Genomic DNA, 8,312 nt, shown 5'->3' with positions numbered 1-8,312 from the left:
GGGCCTAGCCTGGTGCCTAGAACATAGTAAGAGCTTAATAAGATCATAGGATCATAGATTTAGACCTATAATGACCTCCCAATGTAATCTAGTTCAATACTTCATTTTTATAGGAAGAGAAATTAAGGTCCTAAATTTTTATTGAATTTTTTGTTCCCAAATTATATTAAACAGAAGTCAAATGTGATGGCTTCTTTCTATCAGCATATTTGGTTCACATTAGAATAGAAAATAAAGTAAATTAAAATATGTATGTTGATTTTTAGATAAACTTAAATAAAAGCATGATTATTTTCTGGAAATCTTCTATTGTCTCATGTTATAAAGGTGAATTTGGGTTGAGAGGGCTGTCAGCATAGTCTAAGTTCTATTAGATACTGAATAGCAAAGACTTCCATTACATCCTGGGTGATTATAAGGTATCTGTTATGTGAGGCCCAGTTCCAGTTAATCACTTGATATTGATTGGCTTTTCCAAAGAGATATTTACTTGGTTGGTGGGTACTAATGGAACATTTGAGGGTATCTATTATCTCTTTATTTTGCTATATGACTCATCTCTTTTTCTGATCAAACAGTTCCTTGATGACATTTATTATGCCACTTCTTTCCTATATGTCATTGTTATAAATATTTTTCAGCTTATTTATGCTCACCAGAAATCTCTCCATTGCTTTTTGGGTCACCCACAATTTTAATTCTTTAGCGATTTTGGTGGTCTAAGATTCCCAACCCTACAACATCATTAGGAGAACTCTGGAGTTAAAGCAATGTTTTGGGTTCCTGTTGGGGGGGGGGGTGGAGTGGAAATAGAGATATAGGGAGCAATTTTCATGATTTCTCAAAGGAATTGCAAAATTATTTTTTTATAATGGTTCTTCCTTGGTGAATTATCAGGCTCCCCAGAATGGCTTTTTACTAACCTCTTCTAAAATCCCCTACAAAGGATGTGTCAAATACACTGCCTTCAAGTCACATGTGGCCCACAACACTCTGGAGTGCTTCTAGAACCGGATTAAAATATTAATTGAGAAATAGTTAACAAAATAAATAAAAATACAATAAAATATAGATAACCTTAATATGTGGCATTCTAAATCATTCTGTACACAGTAGCATGGTACATTTGATAGAGTGTTAGGCCTTGGGTCAGGAAAACTCATTTTTCTGAGATCAAATCCAGCCTCAAACATTTATTAACTGTGTTACCCCTAGGCAAATTACTTAACCCTATTTGCCTCAGTTCCCTCATCTTTGAAAAGAACTGGAGAAGGAAATAGCAAACCACTCCAGTATCTGCCAAGAAAACCCCCAATGGGAGTCACAAAGAGTCAGACATGACTGTAAATGACCAAACAACAACAAATTAGTATGTGGTATCAGAGATCCTTGCATATGATTTAGTGGTCCTTGTCCCTTCCTTCTCAGTATCTCTTTACTGAGAAAATATAAGCTCCTTTTCATGAGTTCCCTCACCTTTCCTGAAAACCCCTCTACATTTTCATATATCGTCTCTTCCTTTGCTTTAATTCCTTTAACTCTCCTTTTCCACAAGGATAACCCATCTGCTTATGCCACCCATCCCACTCCCATCTTTTTCCTTTGTGAGTTTACCCCTTCAATCATCCATTTTCTTTTGACACTATAATCTCCCTACTTATTGATGCTTTTCATGTTACTCATTGACATGTCTTAAAAACTTTTCACTTGAGACTAGCGAACAATACAGAGTTCACCATGGCTAAAGGTGACTCCAAGAAACCAAAGGGCAGGATGTCTGCTTACACCTTCTTTGTGCAAACTTGCCGGGAAGAGCATAAGAAGAAGAATCCAGAGGTTCCTTTTAACTTTGCAGAGTTTTCTAAAAAGTATTCCAAGAGGTGGAAGACTATGTTGGTGAAGGAGAAATCCAAGTTTGATAAGATGACCAAAGCAGAATGTATGATATGATAGAGAAATGAAAGTCTATGGACCAGCGAAAGGTGGAAAAAAGAAGAATGATCCTAATGCACTTAAACAGCTACCATCTGGCTTCGTCCTGTCCTGTTCAGAATTTTGTCCCAAGATCAAGTCTACAGATCCTGGTATATCTTTTGGGGATGTGGCAAAGAAGCTTGGTGAAATGTGGAACAATCTGAGTGACAATGAGAAGCAATCTTATAATAATAAGGCAGCCAAACTGAAGGAGAAATACAAGAAGGATGTTGCAGATTATAAGTCAAAAGGGAAGTTCGATGGGGCAAAGAGGGCAGGTAAAGCAGCCCAGAAAAAGGAGGAAGACGAGGAGGATGAAGAAGACAAGGAGGATGATGAATGAAACTGTACCATATTCTGTCTCCATGTGAGTACCATAGAGTAGGGGAAAGAAACACCTCTCTTTTGTGGTGTTGATAGTCCTCATTAGGCTTAATTGGCTTCTGAGCACATAGCTTCTCAAAAGTGCTTCTAGATAGGCATTGTAACTGGTTTACATGAAGTGGCTATGGGTATCTTGGAGCACCCAGAAACTGTATCAAAGTTGTACATAATTCCAAACATTTTAAAAAATAATTAAAAAAAACCCTTTTCACTTGATCCTGACATCTACTCAAGCTCTTGTCCTATGTTTTTCCTCCTTTTCATAGCAAAACTAGTATAAAAATCACTTCCACTTTTTTTTTAAAGCAATTGGGGTTAAGTAACTTGCTCAAGGTGACACAGCCAGTTATTTTGTGTGGGCGCTAAGTATCTGAGGCTGGAACCGATCCTAGGTCTCCCGACGCTGGGGCTGGCATTCTTACTGCCCCACCTGGCCGCCCCACACTTCCGCTTCTTTACCTCCTATTCCTTTCCCTACCCTTGCTATTCAGATTCCAACTCTACCTCTTGACTGATACTCTTGTCTCCAGGATTATCAGTGGTCTTCCCTAGACCCTTATTGCTCTTGTCTTCAGTGACATTCTTCACGCTGTTGAAACCTTCATCCCCCATCTCCTCCTAGGTATTCCTTTCATTCTCTGACACCTGGTGCTTCATTTTCCTGCTACATCCATGAGTTTGTATAGTCTCTTATACATCCTCCTTACCTCCTCTTCTTAGACTCTTTAGTTTCCTTTGAGTCTCAGTTAGGTGCAGTTTTCCATGATATTCTCTCCTACCTTTCATCTGCCCCTCATTTTTTTTGATCTCTTTTATATCAAATTACTTTGCATTTACTTGATTTTGTTTATTTAATGATATAACAACCAGTAGAAGTTCTTTGAGGTCAGGAACTTATTTTTTTAAGTTTGTTTTTTGTCTCTTGTATGTAATAGGTACTTAATGTTTGTTGAATTAAATGATTGAAGATATTGTATGTATTTTGCAATCATAAATTATCTGAGGCCATTTGCATCACATATACCCAATTTTCGGATTTTGTTGACTATGCTACATTAAAAAATTTTTCATGTACTCTTGATTTATAAAATGGCTAAAGGAAGTATCACAGTAGATGTTATTGACCTCATAATAAACTGAATTATGACTCAGGGAGGGATTTGAGCACCACAGGATACAGTAAGCACAAAATATATTTGCTTTTCCTGAAGCAAAATTTGGGAAACAAGGTAGTATTGTCCATAAATGTCCTTTTCAGCCAGGTCTCTGCTTGGATGAGTGCTTTGAAAAATACCACATAAAATACTGGAAGGAATTTGAACTTTAGCATGTGGTATTAGGATTTCTAAACTAGATGATGGAAAGTGTTACATTCAACAGCCAAGCCTTCAGCAGACCCATAGCTAGCTCCAGGATAATACTGAATCTTTATCGTAGGAAAGGAGAGGTCCTCTGAACGCATCATTTCCAAGCATGCAATGTTTGGTTCAATTCAGACTTGAATAATCTAGTTAATAAATGATTGAATGTTACCTAGGAGAATTAATAAAATTGAATATGGTCAATCAAAGGCAATGAGAATGTATTAGATTCATAATATGTCCTGTGTGAGGGCCTCAGATACAAAGATGAAAGACAGTGTAGTATTTGCCCTCAAGGATCATAAAATGGACAAATTTAGTACACTGTAGGGTAAGATGTGATAGGACAAATGGCAATCAAGGCAGAATTGAAGGAAAATTTGAAAAAGGAGAAAAAATAGTTTGATATGGAGGAATACAACATGACTTCATTGAGGAGATAGCACCTGGGGTGAGCTCAGTAGGAAGAAAATTTCAACAAATGCTTATGTAATGCCTTATTTTTCTTTCTGCCCCATGTGAGGTGTTAGGGTTTTTGCCTGGAAAGAAAAGTAGAAGTAGCAATAGGAACTAATCAGATACATTTAGGGAGGAATGTAAAAAGGGAATAAAAATTTGAAGGTAGAGGGAACAAGGCAGGGTCAGGTTTCTTTCCACAAAATTCAACAATTGAATCCTCTCATCTGCTCTATGAATCATACATGAGATAGCCGTGGCAAAAAGGGGTTTAGGTCCCTTACAGTGACACCCCAAAAGAGATCAAGGAAATCATTGGCTGTGGAAGTGTCTGTCATCCCTAAAGTCCTTTGAATCTTGAGACTTTGTTCCCATGCTAGAAGAGCCAAAGATCTGGCAGAGTTTCTGAATTCTCACTTGATGACAGTCCCTACTGGATACATGTTGAGTAGTCATTTTTTCACCGTGTTGTATTGTCTACACTATTTTTGCCTGCTTAAAGAAGGATTGGACTGTGGGTGCTGCTTTCCTAGAATTCATAGATATTTGTAGAATCTAGAAGAGGTTGTTGGGGCACCACAATATGGTAGATTCTAATTATTTGTCATTTGTATTGATGATATAACAACAGCAACATAACTGCATAGAATAGCAAAGAGCACCCTGTCCTCTTCTGTGGATAATCAATTTCATTATACCAAGGTCATGTGATTAGGGTTAAATGAAACGTAGCAAACTAGAGGAAAAACAGCATTTGTTCAAATTAGGTACTTAGATATGTTCTGATGGAATAAATCCATAACAACACACCCACACATTTTGTCTACACTTCCTGTACACAAAATACAATGCTAAATCCAGGTGAGAGGTGATGACAGCCTTCAATTGGCTAGTAGCTGTGTGGGTGGAGACCTGAGAAATTTGGGGAGCAGAAGGAATATCTTACGACTCTTTCTTAGTATCCGCTGTTTTATCACCCAATGACAGCTGTCTGTCTCCACCTGCATGTTCTTTCGGGATGTCAAACACAACAGGTTCAGAACATAACTTATTGTTTCCCTCCCAAACTTTCCCCTCCTCCCACGTTCTTTACATTCAGAGGGTCACCTTCCTCCCAGTGATCTAGATTTATAAACATGAAGATATATTTGATTTTCTTCAGTTGTTCACCCTCCATATCTGATCATTTACCAAATGCTGCCACTTTTATACCTCCGCAGTGCAACATGTATCTGTCTCCACTTCATTAAAAAGATCACCCTCTTACTTTAAGATGTCATCTTTTTTCAGCCAGGTTATTATAATTGCCTCCTTTTTGTGCTTTATGCCTACATTTTTACCCCATCCAAAGTATGGTTTACACACTTACCAAAATAATCTTGCTAAATCACAAGTATGGCCCTATCATCATATCCTTCAAAATTTTCAGTGACTTCTGGTTGTTCCTAGGACAAAATACAATCTCCTTGCCTGATGTTTAAACCCTTAATGGTATGAGTCAAACCTATGTTTTCACACTATTCCTTTTCATAATTTTTGTATTCCTAGTAAGCTGGATACTGAATATTCCCCCCAAAAAGTTCTATCAATCATCTTCCATGCATTCTAACAAACAATCTTTCATGCATAAATTGCCATCTTTTTTTTCTCCATCTTTTAGAATTCACATCTTCCTTCAATGCTTAGCTTAGCTGTAACTTTGTCTGTAAAGCTTTCCCTGCTTTTCCCAGATTTAGAATTCTCCTCTTTTCCAAATTCCCTGGTATTTATTATTATTATTATTGCTTTTTTTGGGGGGGGAGAGGCAGAGCAATTGGGGTTAAGTGACTTGCCTAAGGTCACACAGCTAGTAAGTATTAAGTGTCTGAGGCCAGATTTGGACTCAGGTCCTTCTGACTCCACAGCTGGTGCACTATTCACTGTGCCACCTAGCTGACCCAGTATTTATTATTATTTTTTAATTTTTAATTTTTTCCCAGAATTTATTAATTTATTTTTAGTTTTCAATATTCATTTCCACAAAATTTTGAGTTCCAAATTTTCTCCTCATCTCTCCCTCACCCCCACCTCAAGATGGCAAGTATACTGATTACCCCTTCCCCCAGTCTGCCTTGTCTTATAACTCCCCCCATTTTCCTGTCTTCCCCCTTCCCCTTAATTTCATTTAGGGCAAGATGGGTTTCTATACCCCATTGCCTGAATATCTTATTTTACTGTTGCATGCCTGGTATTTACTGTTTGAGTGTATACTAATAATTTTCTTTCCCCTGCCCCATAATAGAATATAAATTCCTCAAAGGTAGTGACCAGGTTATTTTTGCCTTGGTATCTATCCCCAGTGCCTGCCATATAGTAGTAGGTGGCCTAGAAAATGTTTATTGACCTCAATTAAATTTTTATGATCATTGTCTTCAAATATATCAAGGGTTATCTTGTGGAAAAAGGTTAATTCTTACATTATTTTTGCCCCAGAAACTAGAAAATGTACATATAGATAGGAAAGATTTGGGTTTTCTATTTAAAAAAAAAAACTTTCCAAGAATTACGGTTGCCCAACAATGGATGTGATTATTTTGTGCAAGAATTAATTTCCTGGTGCTAGAGGAATGGGTACAGGATCACCAAAATTAGGGGATGTTATAAAAATAATTCATATTTAATCTATGGATTGGCTGTGTGGGATTCTATTATTCTAAAACTATGTTTTCACCAGTGATTCACTTCATTATCATTAGAAATTAAAGTATCCATCTAATTCTCCCATGTATAGCTCCATATGTAGCTTCTACAATACATTTTAGAGACCTGGAATGAATTCTATGCCTCTTTCATTATCCCCTTTTGTACTCCACTGAACTCACACATCACTGTATGTAGTCTGGTATACCACTTAAAAAGGCAAATGGCCTAAAAGGAAGTACAGTTTTAGGTCCAAAGATAGCTCTTCATCTCCTTGCCTGTATCTCTCATCACTTTAAGTTTTATAGTCATTATATTGACTTGGCAGAATATCTGACCAAATATCTAGGATGAGAGACATCTATCAAGCTTTTCTCCCCTGTCTCTTTCTAATAAGTGCTCTTAGATGATATGCTTTTAGCTAATAAAGTGTTGGAAAAAAGAGACTCAGTTGCCATTTGAAATGATAGTTACATCTGTATTACCCATCATGGCTTATTATTTTGGCTACTGATTATTGTCAGGAAGCTAATTATGCCAGAACTTCTGTTGACCTGGTTACCTATGTCTGATTTGTATAGTACACATGGTCATTAATTTTTAAAAGTCCACTGAGCTCTGTACAGAAAACCATTTACACCCTCAAGGTGTTGATCATCCAAATTCACACACACACACACACACACACACACACACACACATATATATATATATATATATATATACAAGAACAGACTTGCACTCCCATGGGGAGAAGAATATTTAAAACATCTTGAGAAAAACATGTTCTCCTCATCCTTCCTGAAGGGATGGAGTATGAAAAACCTGGGGAAAAATAATTTATTGTGACATGGTGGAAAGAACACTGGACTTAGAATTATGAATGACCTGGATTTAAATCTTGATCTAATACTTACTAGCTATGTAAATATGAGCAAATCACTTAAGCTCTTTGATACTCAATTTCCTTATCATGAAATACCTCAAGGCTATTATGAGGATCAAATGAGATTATGTATATAAAATAATTTTAAGATTTAAATATTATAAAAACATCTGATATCATCTTGTGTATTAAGCCCTCACATACAAATCTAGCCACATACTCTAAGTCTTATTAAAAGAATAAACTATATAATGATAAGTGGGATTTCTTAAAGGATCTAAACTCTGGCAAGCAGATATGGTCTTTAATTTGTATCCTCGAAGGGAGTAATATCACAGCTCCATTGGAGTATCAGAGTACTAGAATATGGTAGCACAGCACTTATTACATTTTACCCACTGACTATTCACTGATATTGCTTAAATGTAATAAATAATAAATGAAATCAAATAAACCTTAAGGTCTATAAAGCAATTTAGGGCTGCTACCTCACTTCGTGCTGTGAAGCATCATTTTACAGATAAAGAGACTAATGCTCAAAGAGGTCAATTAACTAACCAATTTCAGTGTCA

The 8,312-nt window shown here is 36.6% G+C and overlaps 1 pseudogene; it reads left to right on the top strand.

Annotated features, from left to right (window-relative positions):
- The first annotated feature begins 1,715 nt into the window (after positions 1-1,715).
- On the top strand, positions 1,716-2,317 carry LOC138145327 (high mobility group protein B3-like; annotated as a pseudogene).
- The last annotated feature ends 5,995 nt before the right edge of the window (positions 2,318-8,312 follow it).

The sequence above is a fragment of the Petaurus breviceps genome, unplaced genomic scaffold, assembly GCF_028583685.1.
Source record: "Petaurus breviceps papuanus isolate PSGF00001 unplaced genomic scaffold, PetGlider_PUasm1.0 90734, whole genome shotgun sequence".
In the NCBI taxonomy this organism is placed as follows: Eukaryota; Metazoa; Chordata; class Mammalia; order Diprotodontia; family Petauridae; genus Petaurus; species Petaurus breviceps.
The sequence above is the reverse complement of the archived record's forward strand: the minus strand, read 5'-3'. Positions and strand labels throughout refer to the sequence as shown.